We start from the raw sequence: 21795 nt of genomic DNA on the forward strand, positions 1-21795 counted from the left end.
ATGGCCGGGCAGGCGAGAGCATAGGGTAATGGAGGGGGGGTAGGGAGGGGAGTCAAGAACGGGGAGAAATGGCTAAATTGTCAACAATGGATGGGAGTACAGATGAGATTAGGAGTGCTGACTAGTGTTGGACATTGTCAGTATTGATAGATGATACAAGCCCCCACTTGAAAGCCCGGGTGAATTCAAAATAACACAGAATCACAAAAGCGACGCCCCGCGGTATGATCCCTTGCTCCCAAGCGTCACGAAAGTGACGCCTCGCGGTTAAGGGGTTAATGTGATAGCTTGTTAAATTATGTCATTTAATTTAAGTTTGTATGCTAAATAATTTATAGTGTTGTACAGTGTAAAATACTCTGGCATGTTTTGACGTTTCCTAGTTGGTAACTGCTAACTGATTCTCTGTCGAGTTTGTGTTACAAGTTTCTCGAGTAATGTAACCTTATATAAGGATGGGGAAGAGACTAGTTCAAGGTCAGTTGGTTTTCAGTTCAGTTTGAGTGTAGTGCAGTGTCAGTGCAGTGTTAGTGAAGATTGTATATTTTCGGTGCTTGTGAAAACAGTGACAAACAGTGAAGTGTTACTGAAGTAGGTATAATGGTACTTGTGAAAAGTGACGTGTTGTCAAGCATTAAGTGTAATAACAGTAAAGTTTGTATATCTCCAGTGCTTATGAGAATAGTGAAGTGAAGTTGGAAAGGATTAAGTGTAATTATTTGATAAAAGCAAGTGAACTTAAGAAGCCAGTGTTTATTTACAATGCTTCAGCTGATCTTGTGTACTGTATACCTAAAGGCTGACCATAGGACGAACAATTCACTGGGCAAAGTCCTTCCAATACTGTACTACTGCTGTTGCAGCCCTTGGCAGTGTGAGGTGGTGAAAATGTATATATATATATATATATATATATATATTGCCACGAATTTGCTAGATCGTATTATTATGGCAATTCATGACATTGTGTTATTATTATGATGGGAATGCTTGAACAATGTTGAAACCCATAGAACTTTGCTCAGTCAGTTAACCGCTTGCATTTGCAGTCCGATTTGAAACAGAGTTTTTCAGAACATTCGTCAGTACTTCATAAATGACTGTTCTTATGCACGACATTAGTGCTTCACTGAGTGATTTTATTACATGTGTACATCATTCGCCCTGCCTCTGTTAACTGTTTAAGTTAGGCATGCCCATTTCTGGTGAACATGCCCATTTCTCACACCTTTGTGCCAAACGTGAGAACATTATTTAGTTGGAGATGGACCTTCGTTAAGGACAGAAATGTGCCACGGCAAGGATTCCCGGGGACTCGAGTACTCCTGAGCTGTGGGCATTAGCTTGGTGATGCCATTCCCCTGCACTCACTATAGTTAGTAGTTACTAATGGACGGCCAAGGGTGAGAAGGATAGCGCGTGACTAGATCTGTGGGTCGTCTGTGATTCCTGGAGATCGCCCACCTCTCCATCAGCAGTCCAGGGAGCGTGGATGTAGCAACAGAGGAGCAGACAGGAAAATCGTCTTGTGGTGTTTTAATGATGACTCAGATCTACAGCCTCATGACTCCACATCTCTAATTAACGGTATCTGTTTTCTGTTTTTGTAGGCTTAAGATTATTAGCAAGGACGACTGACTAAGTGAGTGAATTTACATTGCTCTGAGATTCTTGTAACGTAAATTTATTTTGTTGCAATTAACAAATTTACAGTTCTTCTCTTTGAGCTCGAATAAATGTATTAGTGATGTTTGATTTTTCCATATTGAGCTAACTTTAGTTTGCTACTCCCAGTTAGCACAAACTTCTTAAATTAATCACGACTGGTAGTTAAGCCAGTTCTTTCGTATTTGTTCATAATAAATCCGTTTGCGTCAACTAGGAGTTAGCACCAGCAAGAATCTGTTCATTATCAATGGTATTGTTATTGATTGTTAGGGGTATGGACACCTTCTCCGAGGCCAACAGTGCTATCATTAGGCTACAGCATTCGGGAGTGATTAGTCTCCGCTGTGTACTGTTGAGAAAGTTTATGAAATTCTCGTTTTTAGAGACCTGGCGAAGTAAGCCAGCATAAAGTAAAATATACTACATGACTGCATTAAGTCGATAGCCCTCGTGTCAGTGGTGATGTACTGGCTATTATGGGTATGTACTATATATATATATATATATATATATATATATATATATATATTTATATATATATATATACAGTAAGTCCCCGCGTTTGGCGAATTTCAACTTGGCGAAACTCACTTTTGGTGGTAGGGTGGCCACGGACCACCGAATGCGCGCTTAGCGATTTGAATTCAAACTTGGCGGTCCCCTGGCGGCCGCACGTTGAACCACACGGCTGCCTGGTAACGTCAGACCAACCAGAACGCAGTGCGAGCGGTTGTGCTAGAGTCTATTCTGTGCAAACACTTGTGGAAATGATGGAAGCTGACGAAGAAATGCAACAGGAAACAACTGAAACTCCTCCTAGCCAGCCACCACAAATCACAACACGTATCTTATCCCAAGCGTTGGGCATTTGTGACACAATGAGGGAGGAGCTCTGTGCATTGGTGATGATTTAGAGAACAAAACCAAAGTTTTTCTGGGCCAGCTGATTGAAGTGTTCCAAGAACAATATCAAGAAAAATTGAAAATGTCAAAGCAGGCAAAAATAACAAAGTTTTTCTTACAGAATCTGGACAGACAATGCAATATCCAAGACGTCATTGCCACCATTCCCGTAGACGATGATAACTGTGAAATCATTGATAACCCCCCCCCACTCGATGTGCCACAAGAACAGCCCCAAAAGCAGCCACAAGAACAGCCGCAACCTCCCCAGCCACCCCAACCTCCCCAGCCAAGCTTCGCTGCCCTCTTTAAGCTGGATGCTGACTTTTCTGGCTTCGATGAAGTGGATGATCAAGCGAGACAAATGGTTGCTAAGGGGGTTATGGGGGAGGAGGGGGAGAGTGATGAGGAAAGTGGTGGTAGCAACTAAGCTGCCCCCACTGCCACTCCGACGTCCCCAGCCAAGCAAGCCTATCTTCACTCTATTTACGGTTAGTTACAACCTTTATATCATGTCTTATTAGCTTTATTTATTGTTTATTGGTCTGTTTTCTACATGTGTATTAATATGTGAAGGCAAAAGATTTTATTTCAGCTCGAAAGATGGTGTTTTAGGGGTCAAAAGGGGGACTTTGGCAATGACCAAAGACTGATTGAGGCACTTTATAGGCAATTTATATGGTAAAAAGAACTTGCGTTTGGCGAAATTCGCATTTGGCGGTAGTTTCGCCAGACTAATTGGATCGCAAAACGCAGGGGCTTACTGTATATATATATATATATATATATATATTATATATACCCATAATAGGAGGAGGCTGTAGCATGGGCCGAACAGGGTGGTACTCCCGAGGGGAATGGGAATGCTGGTGATAGGGAGCTGGAGCTCCTGTTTCACCAGCTATCTAACCATCCCCCTTTGCTGACCTTTTCAGTGTGACAGTAACATGGAGAGTAGAACTGCATCCTGTACTCCCCCAAACATTTCCTCCGACTATCTTATGCACTACACCACATGCACTTTACATTTCACACAACGTATCCCACTGCGTTACAGGGGTTGGCACCAGCAAGGGCATGCGGCCAGAAAACTTTGCCCCCATTACGTAGTGCCAGACTTCAGGGGGGAGGCATGACGGGGGTTCCGCCGGCATAGATCATGGAACCAGGGCGAGATGGGGCTCGGGCCTGTGCTAGAGGGTACAGGACATTGTGGTTCCCAGGCTGCCGCTTCCACCCAATAGAGAGGGGCCCGAACCTGGGAGTAGCGCCCCAGGAGGCTGCCCTATCAGTGGGTGTATAATGGTGGGATAGTTGCAGTGCCAAGGCACGCTTGGAGGGTGTCCCTGCAGCTGTCCTGGGAGGGTGTCCTGAGGCCACTACCACAGCCACTGGTAACCTAGTGGGCTAGGGGTCCCAGATCCATTGCCTGGACATGGGACTGTGCAGTGAGTGGTATGTCTATCCCCCTTTATTAATCCTGACTATGACAGAACACAAGAATAATTTTCAAAGCAAGTTTGAGGACAATAAATCACCCAGGGGGATGAGGGTGGGTTCAAGGAATGTGGGAAGTTTGAGGGGAAGAGCGAGGGAAGTCGTTGAGGCATTCAATAGGAGGTGGGAGGATGTGGCGTGTTTGCAGGAAGTCTGGTACAGGGGTGGATCAGCCAGAAAGATTGCTGGGAAGGACTGTTCCTATAAGTTGTTTTGGCGGGGGGTGAACAGACGGATATGGGGGTGTAGGTGTGATGGTTGCGGAGAAATGGGTGGAATATGTTATGAATGTTATAAGAGTAAGCGATAGGATATTGGTAGTGAAAATTCTATTCAGTAGAAAGATAGCTGCAGTTATATTGGCATTTGCTGCACAGGCAGGATTGGATGAAGTAGAGAAAGATAGATTTTGGGATGATTTAATACGTGTAGTAGGTGGTATGCGGGATGATGAGATAGTGGTTTTGGGAGGGGACTTAAATGGTCATGTAGGTGAAGCAGCACAAGGTTATGAAGGAGTACATGGGGGATGTGCGTATGGTATAAGGAATGCGGGAGGGGAAAGGATACTCGAGGTTGGGGAGGCAACGGACATGATTGTGTGCAACACATATTTTAGGAAAAGAGAGAGTAGGTTTATTACGTATGAGTCTGGGAGAAATAGCAGTCAGATAGATTATTTTCTGGTTAGGAGGGCTGATAGGAGGTTAGTGAGGGATATTAAAGTTATAGGAAGTGAGGAGTGTGTGCAGCAGCACAAACTATTGATTTGTGATATGGTGCTTAAAGAACGAGTGATGAAAAAGAGGACTTATGTGCCTAGGAGGAAAGTATGGAAGCTGAAAAAACAAGTAGTAAGGGATGCCTTCTATAGCGAGATGAGGAGAGTGATGGCTGAACAGGGAGCTGTAGACAGAAGCGTTAATGAACAGTCCAGAGCCCACAAGAACAATCTCTTGAGAGTTACTGATGTAACATACGGTTGGACAAGAGGACCACCAAGACATAAAGTAACTTGGTGGTGGGATGAGGGTGTAGAAGCTGCAGTTAAGGAGAAAAGAAGGCTTTTCCGGGAATGGAAGAAGGGTGGAAGCAAGGAAGAATACTTGGCTGCCAAGTGTAGGGCTATAAGAGAGGTATATAGGGTGAGGTCGGAGTCACAGAGACTTTTACTTGATAACCTAAATCATGGGGAAAGGAAAAATATGATATTTAAGGTGGCAAATCAGATGAAGAGGGATAATCGGGATATTATAGGTGATCAATGTGTGAAGAATGATGAAGGAAGGGTAGTGGTGAACAGTGAGGATATTAAAGATGCATGGAGAGAGCATTATAGCCAGTTCTTGAACGAGGAATTTGACTGGGACAGGGAAGGTTTGGAGCCAGCAGATCCAGTGTTTGGCCCTTGGCCTTTGATGCTGCTACTGTGAGTGAGGCAATAGGCAACATGAAGGTGGGGAAGGCAGCAGGTGTGTCTGGGTTGACTGCTGAAATGTTGAAGGCCTCAGGAGATACAGGGGTGAGGTTAGTCACTTACCTGATAAATATGATTATTTATGAGTGTGTTGTCCCAGATGATTGGCTGAAGAGTGTAATTGTAAATGTGTATAAAGGGAAGGGTGATGCCCTGGAAAGAGGAAATTATAGAGGTATAAAGCTTTTAGATCAGATAATGAAGGTAATGGAGAGAGTTTTAGAAGGAATGATTAGAGAAAGAGTGAATATTGATGAGATGCAGTTTGGGTTTATGCCAGGTGGGGGGACAACTGATGCCATATTCATTGTTTGACAGCTTCAGGAAAAATATATTGATAGGAGAAGGGATCTGTATTTTGTTTTTGTTGATTTGGAAAAGGCCTTTGACAGAGTCCCTAGAGATGTAGTGAAGTGGGCAATGAAAAAGCTTGGCTTGGAGGAGTGGCTGGTTCGGGTGGTTACGGTTATGTATGTGGGTGCTCGCACCCAGGTAAAAGTGAATGAAGATTTGAGTGATGAGTTTTCCATGAATGTTGGTGTGCATCAAGGGTCAGTTTTGAGTCCCATGTTGTTTATCATGGTACTTAAAGCCCTCTCACGTGAATTAACCCCTTAACCGCGGGGCGTCACTTTCGTGACTCTCGGGAGCAAGGGATCATACCGCGGGGCATCACTTTTGTGATTCTGTGTTATTTTGAATTCGCCCGGGCTTTCAAGTGGTGGCTTGTATCATCTATCAGTACTACCAGCGTCCAGCTATACTCAGTTCTGCTGTACTCCCATCCGCTGTTGACAATTTAGCCATTTTTCTTCTGTCCTTGACTCCCCTCCTCCTTACCTCCCCTCTATTACCCTCTCCTCCTGCCTGACCAGCTGTGCTGTACTTCACAAATCCTGGATGGATTTTTCCACTCATTTTATCCAATGAAATGTGCCATTTGCCCTATTCTTATACAAAATTATATATAAAAGAAAGAGAAAAGGTAATTGATACTGCCATACATTTGGAATGGGCTAATTATCGCCTGGGAACACCTCACGTGTACTCGTTCGCTAATTTTCGCTGTTTATTTCCCCTTGAAATATGCCATATAATCTATTCTCGTACTAAAAATATATATAAGGAGGGAAGGGAGAAGCCTAAGTGATATTTACATTCACCTGGAACTACCTAATTTATAATGTATTGTCCAGATTTCCTGCCAATCATTTCACTGCTATATATTAGAAGCTGTCAAGAGGCTGACGTTGACAGTAATGAATTTCCCTAGGTAGGCCACCCCGGCCCACCCCTATCAGTTCACTGTCATCTTCCAAGGTGAAGGTACGTCTGTTTGCTCCTGCTAACTTCAGCCACTTTTTACCCCCATGCAAAGGGCCCTGTGACCTTTACCCCCTACTAAACCTTGTGTGGAAAGAGGTAAAGGGCTGACAATTGAAAGAGAGTGACTAGGATCTTTCTGTTGAGTAAAACAGTTCAAGTGGAATTGTAAATAATATGTAAATAATGTGTAAACAGCAAGTAAAGCAATGAATGTAAATATAAGTGAACAGTGGAAAATAGTTTTATAAGTTACTTCAAGTGACAGTGCATAACACAGTGTAAATAAAATAGAAATGTAAATAATGTAAATAAAATAGAGAATGTAAATAGAAATGTAAATGAGTAGTATAGTAAATATACTAGTAGTAATGAAAGTGAAAGTTTCACTCTAGCATGTATGAATACTATGAGTTATGAGAGTGAAGGTGAAAGTGACATTCACTCTCAATGCTAGTATACAGGACGAGAAAGTGAATGATACATATTTTACTGAAAGAAATTGAATCCCTACAGTGACAATAAACTACTATTACTGAAGGAAACTTACGGATAAAGACTGTAGATATATATAAGTGTTATATAGTAATAGAAATATAAACTGTGAGTGTTTTTATGAATAATAAATGACAACACCAGCGGCGAACTAGCGCAAGTGGGAAGGTCATACGCCCTCGTAATTTTCATTGTTTTCACAGTGTTTTTTTTTTTTTTTAGTATGGATTCCAAACTATTTGAGAATCATAGAATAGTGTTTCTAGTGATATTATCAGGCTGTGGTAATCATATTACGGGTTGTCGGGAAGTGTAAAGTGGAGACTTCGTTACCCAACTTCAGAGGTCTCCACAAGTCCTACGGTACTCGATGAAGGCTCAACAAACACCCCAGGAGAAAGCTGAAGGTATGTGCCATAAGTATATGTGATTTTAACCCTCCCCGTCCCGTCGACGTATGGGTACGTTGCAACGATTTGCATTTGCCAGTCCCGGCGACGTACCGGTACGTCATGCAATTGCAAGGTCCCTAATTTGCACAATTTTCAATTTTCGCTCGTGATTTTTCGTATGTATACACGGGACACCTTCCTCTATTCCTCTACAAGATGCCAAGCAGGGACAATGCCTTACACCGCATAACCTCCCCCCTCCCCCCCTCATGCCATTGTCTCTGCAATTCACCTGTTACCAGTGACCTGGCCAATAAAAACATTCAGGGCCAGAGTGATTCCCCAATCGATGACAATGTGGAGGACAAGGTTTACATAGCATTACAGGAAGAAACAGTCAGAAATGATGATCAGGTAATGTGGGAAAAAAAAGGTCATGAATGGTGATTAGTTAGTGAGTGAAACAATGCTTATAATGCCTATATTACTGCTTGAAAATCAATATACTCTCACACTACATATAAATTCGTACCAAGTAAATAAATAAATACCGTTTATGAGTGGATAAAATAGTTACCCTCCCATAGAACTCGTTTTCTTTGGTGCCAGCATGTTAGAAAACCTAGTCAGGTAAGGAGGAACTCCTACCTGGATTGAGTATTTTAAACCTCAGGTGAGCGATTTCTCTATGAATTTTTGATGTTTCTCACCAAAAGCGAAGGTTTTAGCCAAAATTTTTTTTTTCGAAAATACCTTGGGACTGGGGGATGTCGGAGGTGTGGAAAACCTTGGGACGTGACGGGTTAATATTCTAGGACTAATAACTGATTTTTGGCAAATATTTTTAGAGAGTCTGTCGGAGCGCGAATATGCCCGCGGGTGTCGCAAGAAAAAGCAAATCAAGCCCTCGGTTAAAGGGTTAATAGTATACTGGTAAGACCCGACATTGCGCCCGTTGGTCCCACAGGACACATTATGTCCAGGACCTGTTTATACATATATATACCGTAGGTTATGGGGAAAGTTTGAGAACCTCACAGAGGTAATCTGAGGCTGCATCTAAATTACCTTGTGAAGCATCTCGAACTGTGGGCCTTTCTGAGGATTCCCAGAGAATACACGCATTATCCACACGAGTGTTCACACCCATTCTGTGTGTTATGATGTGACTTGCCCAAGTTTGCGTAGGGTTTCTCAGCTAACCGATAATAGTCAGAAGTGTAGAGTTTAAGGGTAAGTATGCTTTTAGAATGTCTGAGTGCATAGGAACAAATACCGCCAGACAGTACTTAGACTAGGAGCTATGCACAGATCCCTGAGTTAAGGGTCACTTCTCTTACTTTTGACCTGTGATGGGCTGTGGGTCACTGAGGGCCCTGTTAGTTAATTGACACCTGTCGAGATCTTTTTAACGTACCAGGGGTCGATGCTGCAGGGGATGAATCAGCTGAAGTGAAGCATGGTCTCACAGATGTGAGAAGGAGCTGGTGCTTGATTGACTACTGTCTTCCTCAAAATCACTAGGCAAGGCTTTGGACCTCACCCCATATATCCAAACTTCGTCTATGCGTTAACCAGGGAACACCTTGTTCTCCACTTAATAGAGATATAGGTTTAACCAGTAACATACATGAGTCCTAAGTGATTTGAGCAAACCAAGGACTATGTTTCCTGGTTAATAATTTACCCAATAAGGAAATAATGGCAACCTCGAATGTATGAAGCTTTGGCTGTCAGCTGAATTTTCAGCTCAAGCATACTTTTGTGTATACATTGACTGCTGGGCAGAAGGTAATTGCAGTTTAATACAAATTGTTTGTCACCACACTTTTGATGCTCCACCCTGATTGATTTCACAGGTACAGTTGGTGTGTAGCAGTTTTGCCATGCAGATCAGCTGATGGTCTCTGCTGCACACTACCACCTCTTCTCCTCTGCCCTCATCATCTCTGTTTACTACTAATTTCTATTATACCACGTTACACATAGGTACAGTTACACTACAACTGCTGTAACTACACCAGGTATCACATACACCACGCTACCTAACAATTAGTTGTTAATGTAAATGTGGCAAACAATTGCTCAGTTTGACCAGAGTAGAGGATTTTTCACCTTCATCACGGAGTTTTTTCCCTCATGCTTCCTTCTGTTGACATAAATATGAGGTTTTTATGCTCATTGGCAACGGTGCTCTTCTTCTGTAGCAGGACAGTACACACACCACAGTGTGAATCTTGTGTGACTAAGTTAGGATATATATGTATGCATATATTGTTAAATTTTTCAGAAAAAAATTTGATTTTGATGGGGCATAATGTCACGAATTTGCTAGATCGTATTATTTTGGCAATTCTTGACATTGTATTATTATTCTTATGGGAACGCTTGAACAATGTTGAAACCCATAGAACTTTGCTCGGTCAGTTTACCGCTAACGTTTGCACTCTGATTTGAAACAGAGTTTCTCAGAACATTTGTCACTACTTCGTAAGTGGCTGTTCTTATGCACGACATTAGTGCTTCACTGAGTGATTTTATTATGTGTGTTTATCAATTGCCCTGCCTCTGTTAACTATTGAAGTTAGGCCATGCCCACCTCCGGAGAACATGCCCATTACTCATGCCTCTGTGCCAAGCATGAGAACATTATTTCGTTGGAAAGGGACCTCCGTTAAGGACAGAAATGTGCCATGGCAAGGATTCCCGGGGATTCAACTACTCCTGAGCTGTGGACCTTAGCCTGGCGACGCCATTCCCCTCCACTCACTATAGTTGGTAGTTACTAATCAAGGGTGAGAAGGATAGTGTGTGACTCGATCTGTGGGTCGTCTGTGATTCCCGGAGATCGCCCATCTCTCCATCAGCAGCCCAGGGAGCGTGGACGTAGCAACGGAGGAGCAGACAGGAAAATTGTCTTGTGGTGTCTTGGCAACGACTCCAGTCAACAGCCCCATGACTCCACATCTCCAATTAACGGTATCTTTTTTCTCTTTTTGTAGGCTTATGATTATTAGCTAGCATGACTGACTGAGTGAGTGAATTTACATTGCTCTGAGATTCTTGTAACGTAAATGTATTTTGTTGCAATTAATAAATTTACAGTTCTTCCCTTTGAGCTGGATTAAATGTATTAATGGCGTTTGATTTCTTCATATTGTGCTAACTTTAGTTTGCTACTCCCAGTTAGCACAAACTTCACGATTGGTAGTTTAGCCAGCTCTTTTGTACTTGTTCATAATAAATCTGCTTGTGCCAACTAGGAGTTAGCTCCAGCAAGAATCTGTTCATTATCATTATTATTGTTATTGATTGCCAGGGGTAAGGACACTTTCTCAGAGGCCAACAATACTAACAATACAACATTCGCGAGTGATTAGTCTCCGCTGCCTACTGTTGAGAAAGTTTATGAAATTCTCAGCTTTTGTGAATTGGCAAAGTAAGCCAGGATAAAGTAAAATTTACTTCTTGACTTTATTAAGTCGATAGCCCTCGTGTTAGTAGTGATGTATTGGCTATATATATATATATATATATATATATATATATATATATATATATACAGTAAACTCATCTATCCAAAGCCAAATGCATGCCAAGGTAGTGGCAACATCAGGATAATGAACACTATTCCCTATTGGGGGAGGCGGTGGCTCAATCGGTAGAGAAGTGGCCTGCAGTCCTACCGGACCCTGGTTCAATTCCCCTCTGGGGTAGGAAACAGTTTAAGGATTTGAATTTCATCGAATCAGACTTTTCTGATCAAAGGCTTTTCGTCTCATTAACTCTCCTCCTCTTACTGACTACCTTCAACCTCTGTCTCTTTGTCGCACTGTTGCATCTTTATCTCTTTTCTATCGCTACTTCAATGGTCACTGCTCCTCTGAACTGTCTGCATGCATTCCTCCTCCTCTACGATGGGCGAGTAGCACCCGTCTAACAGCAAACTCTCATCCCTTTTCTGTTGAACTCTCTAATGCAAGAGTTAACTGTTACTCCCAGTCTTCCATTTTTGCAACAGGTCAGCCCTGGAACTGTCTCCCTCTGTCTGTATTTCCTTCTTCCTTTGATCTCTAGTCTTTCAAACGCAATGTGTCCAGGCATTTCAATATGATCGGATCTTGAATTTGGCTTTCTCATGTATTTTGTTTTTCTCTTGGAAGGAACAATAAGTGCAGGCTCACGGCCTTTGGTTCCTTCTTCCTCGCATAAAAAAAAAAACAGAAGACCCGCCGACATGTCGCAAAAATACCCCCACTAATACCAGTACACCAGCCCTGTATGAGCCAGCCCTAACATGTATTCAATATGGACAGTGGGTGTTAGCGCCGAAGTGGTGACATGTAGAGGTGTATGGTATGTAGGAGGACTACTGGGCCTTGGAAGCAGGCTGTGAAGCCTATACCCAGAGTCGGACACAAAAAAAAAAAAAATGTGCAGACCCTACCTATACCCACCTCCAACCTATACCTAACCTATTGTACAGTACCCATGCTTAATTTGGCAGTGTGATCCTGTCATTCAGGTATATTTAGACATTAACCCGCCCCATCCCGTCGACGTATGGGTACGTTGCAACAATTTGCATTTGCCAGTCCCGGCGACGTACCGGTACGTCGTGCAATTGCAATGTGCATAATTTCGACAATTTTCAAATTTCGTGCTTGATTTGCGGTACGTATCCTCGCATGACCTTCCCCTACCTGCCACCAGGTGGGGACACTCGGCGACCCCGTGCGACCCGTGCTAACCTGCCACTCATCCACTCACCTGGTAGCAATGGTCCTGCTCAGACATGGCTAAGAGAGGTCTCTCAGACAGCGAAATCAAGCCACCCTGGACACCTTTACAGGTGACAGTGATTCCCCACTGGACAACGAGGTTATGGATAAGGATTATGTGCAGCCAAAGGAGGAAGAAACCACCAGCAGTGACGAGGAAGTTCCGTCTCCCAGGAAGCGGCAGTATGTGACTTACCGTGCTGCTAGAGAGGGGCAGCAGGCAAAGAAGGCACGTGCAACATCTTATCCCTATACCCAACGTGATTTGGAACCAGAATTCGAGGACGAGGACGAGGGCAATGACGATGATGGAGCCGTGGGACATGCTGCCACGTGGTATGGATGTGAAGTCATAACTCATCGTGGCCCAGAGCGCACACCACGTCGTACGAGCAGGTATGGGCCTAGCATTTTGTTTGGGGAGTTAGGAAGTGCAGTGGAGGGAGTGGGGAGTGAAAGGGAAAGTGCAGGGAGGATTAGGGAAAGTGAGAGTGACGTGAGTGAGTCATTGCTCTCCCTACGTTGTGTGAGGCGGTGTAGTGGATCACGTGGGCCAGTGCGGGTGCGTTCATTATCACGTGGGGTTGTGAGGGAGGGGGAAGGTGGGGAGGAACCACTCCCATGCACGTCTTATGCTCCCCAATATCCCCTAACACGTGGTCGAGCTAGGATGAGTGAGAAAGCACGTGCTGTTGTCATGGAGGGGGAAGGTGGGGAGGAACCACTCCCCAGCACGTCTTCTGCTCCCCAATATTCCCCTTTTTCATCCCCACAGCCCCCTAATGTTCCTCAAGGCCGTAAGGGTAAGGGAAAGGGAAAGGGTAAAGTCAAAGGGAAGAGGAGTGACAGTGGGGAAGCCCTCCACACTACTTCTCCCCCACCTCCCCAACCAGGATCTCCTCCCCACCCAGATGAAGGCGGTGATGGTGATGATGGGGACGAGGGATTTGTGGCTTGGAATTGGGAGGATGGGAGTGATTTTCTCCCCTCATTCACCCCTTCACTGAGCAGGGGCGCTCTGGCTGCATTGCTCCAGGAAGTCACCGTAATTCCACCAGGTTGGATTTTTTCTACCTGTTTTTTAGTGAGGCATTTGTGGAGCAGATTGTATACCATACCAACCTGTTTGCAAGCACCCAGGGCCTAGAGAGTGAAAGATTGGGAACAAGGAGTAGGCATTCTATCATCTATGATTACCCTGTCTCCCTTCCAGAAATGTTCTTATTTTTTGCCCTGGTCCTTTTGATGGGTATTATACGAAAGAACAGAATTCCTGCCTACTGGACTAGGGACCCTGTTATGTTTACCCAAATATTTGGTCAAGTGATGAGCCGTAATCGGTTTCAACAAATTCTAAGTCGCCTCCATTTCTATGATGCTCATGATCCTGCAAATGCAAACAACACTGATAAAATGAGGCGAATTAGGTTGATCTTTGATCACCTCAGGCACCGTTTTGGGTTCAAGATCTTTGTTATGTGCAACTGTAGGACTGGATACGTGCAAGACATAGTCTTGTACACCAGTGCACAGACAGACATAATAGAAGATCGAAGTATTGGACTGTCGGGAGCAGTGGTAAAGACGATGATAGAAGACTACCTTCATCGTGGTCACGTCCTCTACCTGGACATTTGGTACACTAGCCCTCTTCTCGCTCGTTATCTTCACACACATGAAACTGGAGTCTGTGGAACAGTGAAGGTGAACCGGAGTCACATTGCCGAGGTAGGGCGGAAACTTGCAAGGAATGAGGTTGTCTTCTTCAAAGCCAACAACATCCTTGCAACTGTGTGGAATCACAATAGAGAGGTAAGCCTATTGTCAACGGTTCACCGCCCTTGATGCACCGTACTGATTCAGTTGATTACCGTAGTGAGAACAGGCGTCGTATTTGGAAACCTGAGTGTGTCATGGACTATAATATAAACATGTGCCTCGTGGACGAGTCAGACTCCATGATATCGATGGTAGAGTGCGCCAGGACCACGATGAAGTGGTATAAGAACTGTTCTTTCACTTGCTAGATATCACTGCTCTGAATTGCCACCACCTTCACGCCATGACAACAGGAGTTCAGGAAACATTTGAAGGGTTTGTGAGGGAGCTCACAAGAGAAATCTTTGTACGGTATGCTGTAGAAAGGCCCCAACATCGCACCCGCACTGCCCCTATTGCACAAACTCCCCTGAGAATATCCGGCCGCCATTTCCCCACTCCTATCCCTCCCCAGCCAAACAGACCTAGGCCCCAACGCAGGTGTCACGTGTGCAGTAATTCCCAGGTGAGACCCACGACACAGAGGAGGGACACCCGCTATGAGTGCATGCAGTGTGACGTAGGTCTCTGTATTCACCCATGTTTCAGCAAATATCACACGTTGATGCAATTCTAATATGGTGTGAATGCGAAAGGACGCCGAAGTTATGAGCTAATGCGACAGACAGACGCTCAGTGAAATTATCAGTCATGTGGATCTCCAAATATTAGTATAAAGTGCATACAGGTATAAAATAATTGCAAAAATTGTATGTAAGTTTATAAATATGCCGTAAGTGGAAACATACATAGCGATGGTTTTATAATGCGATATTCTGTCGCTCAGTGCAGTAAATACGGCCCGTAATTATATAATTATTATTATTTGAAATGCTTACGGGTATAATGTAAGTTCAAATTATTGTAAGTGCTGAAATATATTCTAACTCAAATATTCATAGCGTGTGTATAGAGATGCGATATCCTGACGCTCAGTTGAATGAATAAGGCACGTAATAGTGAAAATAAAAGTCAGCAAGTGGTAAAGTGTGTAATATATGTGAAGAATTAGTATATAAGTGTGTGAGTATTATGTTGGTCGAAACATTCATTGCGAGGGTATTTTCATGCGATATTCTCACTCTCACTTGAATAAATAATGCCAGTAAGTATGTACAGTGCAGTATAGGGGTGTAAACGTGTGTAATGTAAGTGGGAAGTTATAATTGAAGTGAATAAATAAAGTAGATGATGAAACACGAGTGTTTGAGATCGTGGTTGCTACGTGAATATGCGCTAGCATATCGCTAAATGCCCTCGTAATGAATGAAAATAATTGAAAACATTTACAGTGGTGGAGGAAAGGTTCTTTGTAAAGGGAAAAATAATAGGAAAGTGATAAAACAATTTGGTATGTTGAAATACGAGTCATAGCGAGTGCGCTTACTAAGCTGATGTGCGCTAGACTTATGCTGCATGTCATCATAATGAATGAAAACATCTGAAAACACTTACAAACAGTTGTAATTGGTAAAATGTCATTGAAACAGAAGTATACAAGTAGAAAAAGTGATATGTTGACTGATACAAGAAACTTAGCATATAGCATGTTACGACTCGGACCAAACTCGCTATGCTCGCGCGATGGTACAATACTTATTTTTCATATATATGTGTCTGAAATCCAGTATATTGTTACTGTTATTGTTTATTAGTTGAAATTCAATAAATATAGAGGTGTTGTGTGTTGTTTCTCCCAGTATTCCTTACCATTGAAAACGTGAGCGCCTATCACGTCCACTATAGAACACGACACCTGGCTCGGGGGACCTCACCTGTATGGACCACTTATAGACCGCGGGAAGCCCTTTCTTTGTGATTTTCCTTCGTTTCTCAACCTAAGCGGAAGTTTTAGCCAAAAAATTTTTTTTCCAAAAAGGCTCGGGACTGGGGGGATGTCGGAGGTGCAGAAAACCTCGGGACGTGACGGGTTAAAACACACATGGGGATATCAGAAGTAATGGTAAACACCAAGAAAATCATTCAGGAAAAGCACTGAAAACCAAAAAATACCATACCTATATACTACTGTATGTACAGTTGCGGCACATAGTCCTTGACCAGGGTGTAAGGGAAAGTCAATGCCACCACAGGGCTGCAGTGCATCAGATCACGTTCCCTTACACCCCCTGCAGGGGGTGATGGGGGAAGGAGGCAGGAGGTGTAAGGGAATGTGTTCCGATGCACTGCAGCCCTGTGGTGGCATTGACTTTCCCTTACACCCTGGTCAAGGACTAAGTGCCACGACTGTACAGTACCCCTACTTACTTTAGTAGTGTTTTCAGGTCATTCTGGCATATTTTGACATCAAAACATACACAGGGCCATCCAAAATAACTTTCAACACCAAGAAAACCATGAAAAAAAAAAAACACTGAAAACCCCCCAAACCCCAAAACACCCTACCTAAACACTACTACATGTACAGTACCCCTCCTTATTTTGCTAGTGTTTTCAGGTCATTCTGGCATATTTTGACATCAAAACATACATCGGATTATCCAAATTAATTTTTAACACAAATAAGACCATGGAAAAAAACATTGAACAAAAAAAAAAAAAACACCCTGCCTAACACTACGGTATGTACAGTACCCCTCCTAGTTTTGGCACTGTTTGGGGGTCATTCTGTCATATGGTGACAAGACACACAGGAATATTCTAAATAAATTTTAACGCCAAGGAAACTATGAAAGAAACCTAACGTTTCCTGCCAAAACACATTCAGTTGGGGTACTTGCCACTAGTGCACTGCCACCAGGCTTTGTAACCGGTCACCGTGTGGTCTAGTGACAAACAGTAGTGCCTAACAGAGGTCTATAAACTCCTCACCATCCTAACAGAGGTCTATAAACTCATCTTCAACCTGCTGGAGGAGGGCGATGACTGGTGACGTGCGATGAGGTGATGGTGGCCTACCCACCTCAGGAGACTCCAAAGACAGCCGCAAACTTACATTCAGCGGAAACTCATTGTCTTTTGATATGTTCAGTTGCGGGTAGGAAGGTTAAGGTGGGAAACGAGCTGGTGGTGGTGATGATGGTGAGAATCAGCTGGCATTCGTGGGGATTGCAGGCTTGGAGAATGAGTTGATCCTGGTCTGATGATAGGACTGACCATTCTGTCGGAGGATGACAGCATCCCAGACTGCCTGTAGCTCCATCGCCAGGCGGAGCGGCACCAACTCCCTGTCACAGTGTGGGTGCTCAGCATACTCCAGCACACCCTCCAGGTAACCTCGGAGGTCACTAAGAGGAGGAACTGAAGGAGTTGCGGAGGGCTGCGAGTCAGGGTCCTCATCCTCATCCTGGTTGGTTCCGCTGTCCTCTTCCATGCCCGCAGAGGCAGCAGCGGTGATTTCCTCATCAGAGATGACCTGGTCATCAGGATCATTGCCGTCACCATCCAGCCACTCCCACACATTTTCGATGTCCACCTGCTCTCCTGCTGTTCTAAGGCAACTGTGGAAATCATCTACATCTAACCAATTGAAGTCATGCTCGGCATTGAATCCCTGCAGGAGATTAGACCAACAGCTTTCAAAGGTTTTGAGGGTGACTTCCTTCCATGCATTCACCCAGTTGAACACTGCAGAGACAAAGTGGTTTGTATTGCACACCCAATAACAATGGGTTTGAGATGGTGCGTCCCGTTAGCATTGGCACAGCACAAAACAGAGACATGCTGTTTGGATAACTTCCAACCAGGCACAGAGTTCTCCTTTTCCTCAGCCAGGGTGTTGGTGGGCAAAGAGCAGAAGAACAGACCAGTTTTGTCAGCTTTATAGACTTGACCAAGGGCAAGGCCCTTGTCCTTGATGAGGCACTGCACTTTTTGGTGAAACTGGTCTACTTCCTCCGCTGCCATATCCAAGGCCTCGCCGTTTGCCTTACAGCCAGTAAGTCCGTGGCAAAGCTTGAAGTGAAGAGCCATCCCTTGGACACCTTCAAGTCCTGCACATTGTGCAGGCATGCAAATTTCTCAGCAGCAGCCTTCACTTCGGTCCCACACACTAGTACCCTGACACCATGTTGCTAACAAAACCAGTTGACCAGTCGATCAACAATGATCTGGTTGATTAGGTGCGACCTTCCTGTCACCACGACGTGTGCTTTCAACAAAGTCCTGTCTGTACTGTGTAAGCTTGTCACTAGACTTCTTGATATTGAACAGTGTTAAACAGGCTGGATCATATTCACGAAGAATGTGTCCTGTGGTCCAGTCCACATCAACCTTGCCCAGTATCTCATGCTTCTTCTCCAGACTCAGAACCTTCCTCTTCTGCTTCTTAAGTGGTGGTAGTGCCATCACCACACACACAATAGTAGAGCAGGGCCAAAACCTGAAGGAGATAGGGAACTACCACAAACACAACTGCAGTCACAACCATGATTGCAAGCACTACCACTCACAAGAGGCAGAAAGGCCGGAACTGAGGTGAGGGTTTCTGTTCTCTGGCAAGCAGTACAGCACAGCCATATTGCACCCAACAGTTGCTTTCAATCACAGAGGAAACAACATGCAGCAAACTGACGTTTGTATATAAGGTTCACTTCTGTTTGCCCAGGCAAATGTTAATATGTTATGGCAACAGCAGATGACCAGTACTATAAATCACAACCTCAGGCAGTATATGACTAATGTGGCCTGCCAGGTGACTCTCACGATTCGGTAGGGAAGCTGACAGGTGCGCATGGTGGGGGTTTCAGCACTAATCCCGGAGGCTGAGGGACTCCCAGCATTCGGTGTAGAGGTGGATGGGCGGTTTTACCGTACATCTACTCGTGGCTTGTGGTCTGTGTTACAAGCGCAGTGGCCACAGGTACCCCTCACCCAGGAACAATGCTTGCCTCCTCCATTCAAAAATAACCAAAAAATTTTCTCAAAGATATGCTCAATGTGTTTCCCAGGCAAAATCACATAGGTTATCTTTACCTAACCTTACCAAAGGTAACCTATCCCATCAGGGCTAAGGTGGCTGACTGTGGTATTGAAACAAATACCCATACCAAATGGAAGTGTACCATACAGTACAGTATTGTACTATACATACACACATACAGTACTGTACTGTATACAGTACAGTACTGTACTGTCATGTGCATTGATATAGAAATTACTGTACTGATATTGTAATAATTGCATGGGAAGGAATCTCACTTTGTGTGTGTGGTATGTATGTCTCCAAGGTGGCTACGAGACTTTCAACTTTGACACAGAGGCGGACAGGCGCTGTTGCCAAGCATGTACTCGTGGCTTGTGGTCTGTGTTACACATGTGGTGGCCACCTGTACCCCTTAGCTAGGAACCACACTTGCCTCATCCTTTCAAAAATAACTATAGGATTTTCTTGACAATATGCTCACTGTCTTTCCCAGGCAAAATGACCTTACCTGACCTTACCAAACCTAACCTATCCCAGTTGGGCTGCCTGGAAAAGATGGCTAACTGTGGTACTGAAACAAATATTCATATCAAATGGAAGTGTATTGTACAGTATTGTACTATACATACACACATACAGTACTGTATTGTGTATAGTAGAGTACTATCATATGCACTAGTACAAAATTACTGCACCGATGTTGTAATCATAGCCTTGGAAGGAATCTCTCTCTCTGTCTCTTTGTGTGTATGGTGTGAGTGTCTCCCGGTGGCCGAGCAATTTTCGACCTTCTGTGGAGAGGAGGACGGGTGCTGTTAGCGAAAATGTACTCGTGGCTTGTGGTCTCTGTTTGATGGTGGCTGTGACTGGGAAAGATTTAGCCCAGTGGCTGCGCGACTTTCGACGTTTGGTGGAGAGGCGGACGGGTGCTGTCACCGAACATGTACTTGTGGTTTGTGGTCTGTACAGACGTTTTGACACTGCTCATGGGTTACAGGCATATTGCTTGGGTGAGGGAGGTTCATTAGGAGAGATCGTATGCGAGCACGACTTTGACCATTCAGTACAGAGGAGGACAGACATTTCAGCTCTGGTTGTGGATTACAGACTACTTCCCACTCACGGCTCAAGCCCAGAAGCCACGATGCTAAGTGTTTCGACATATATGGAGCCTCTGTGGTACAGTGGTAAAGTGTGCATTTTTGTACACTGAAGAATGAGGGTTCGCTCCCCGCCAAGGAAAAAAATAATGGGAGTGTTCTTCTTACCACATACTGCAACTACGGACACAAGGGGTGCTGTGATTGAACCAGTGTCATATACTATAAAGTATACTTGCAGCCAGTCGGCTTGCGCAGGCCAATTACACTTGGTTCACAGACTACACACATCCAAAGCCACTCCAACACTACAATTACACTTACATGCACTTCTCACCCTACATACAGTCTGTACCAGACAGCTTAAGCCACTTGGCAGAGATACACAGGCTGTATCGTCCCCACTTCGGTCGGGATAGGCCGGTCCTGCAGTGGACACTCAAACGGCTGACGAATATATATATATATATATATATATATATATATATATATATATATATATATATATATATATATATATATATATATATATATATATATATATATATATATATATATATATATGTATGTATGTATATATATATATATATATATATATATCTATATATATATATATATATATATATATTGTTAGGTCCGTGTCCCACACTGCCACAGGCTCCAACATCAGTAGTATAGTATAGTAAGGACGTTGCCCATTGAGTTGTTCTTCCTAGAGGCAGCCTTTCAGTGTGGAACAAGACCAGCTGATGCATAAATATACACTAGCTTTAAACTTCACTGTGTTTGTTTTCATAACAGTTACAATTAATGCCTACAAACTTCTCTTCACTGTTTTCACAAATACCGAAGGTATACAAACTTCACTAACTGCAGTTACACTTAATGCTTGACAACAAGAAACACTTCACTATTTTCACAAGTACCGATGATATACAAACTTCACTGACACTGCACTACACTCAAACTGAACCAAAAACCGACTGAAATTGTTATAGTCTCTTCTTCATCCTTATATAAGCTTGCATTACACTCGAAATTTTGAGTACACTCTCGACCGGCAACAGTTACCAGCTCAGAGACATGCAAAACATACCAGAGTTTTCTTACACTATTTAAGACTTTAAATTACGGAGGTAAAAGTAAATAATCAAACAGTCACATAAATTAAACATTATTGGGAAATAGAGTGCAAAAGTTAATGCACAACTTACAAAGTAACTACGCTCACAACAGGAGGCTAACTGGCAACTTTGACTCGTAACGGAAATACAGTACGAGAAACATCGGGATTTCTCCAGCATAATCTAATTGGCAAATCCCGCTACTTTACAAAATAGATATATACATGTAGATAGATATATAAATAGATATAGCTAGATAGACAGACAGATAGATATAGATAGATATAGATATAGATTGATAGATAGATATAGATATGGATAGACAGACAGGT

Source organism: Coenobita brevimanus, chromosome 58 (assembly GCF_032717465.1).
Source record: "Coenobita brevimanus isolate Jiangsu-jjx chromosome 58, ASM3271746v2, whole genome shotgun sequence".
Taxonomy (NCBI): Eukaryota; Metazoa; Arthropoda; class Malacostraca; order Decapoda; family Coenobitidae; genus Coenobita; species Coenobita brevimanus.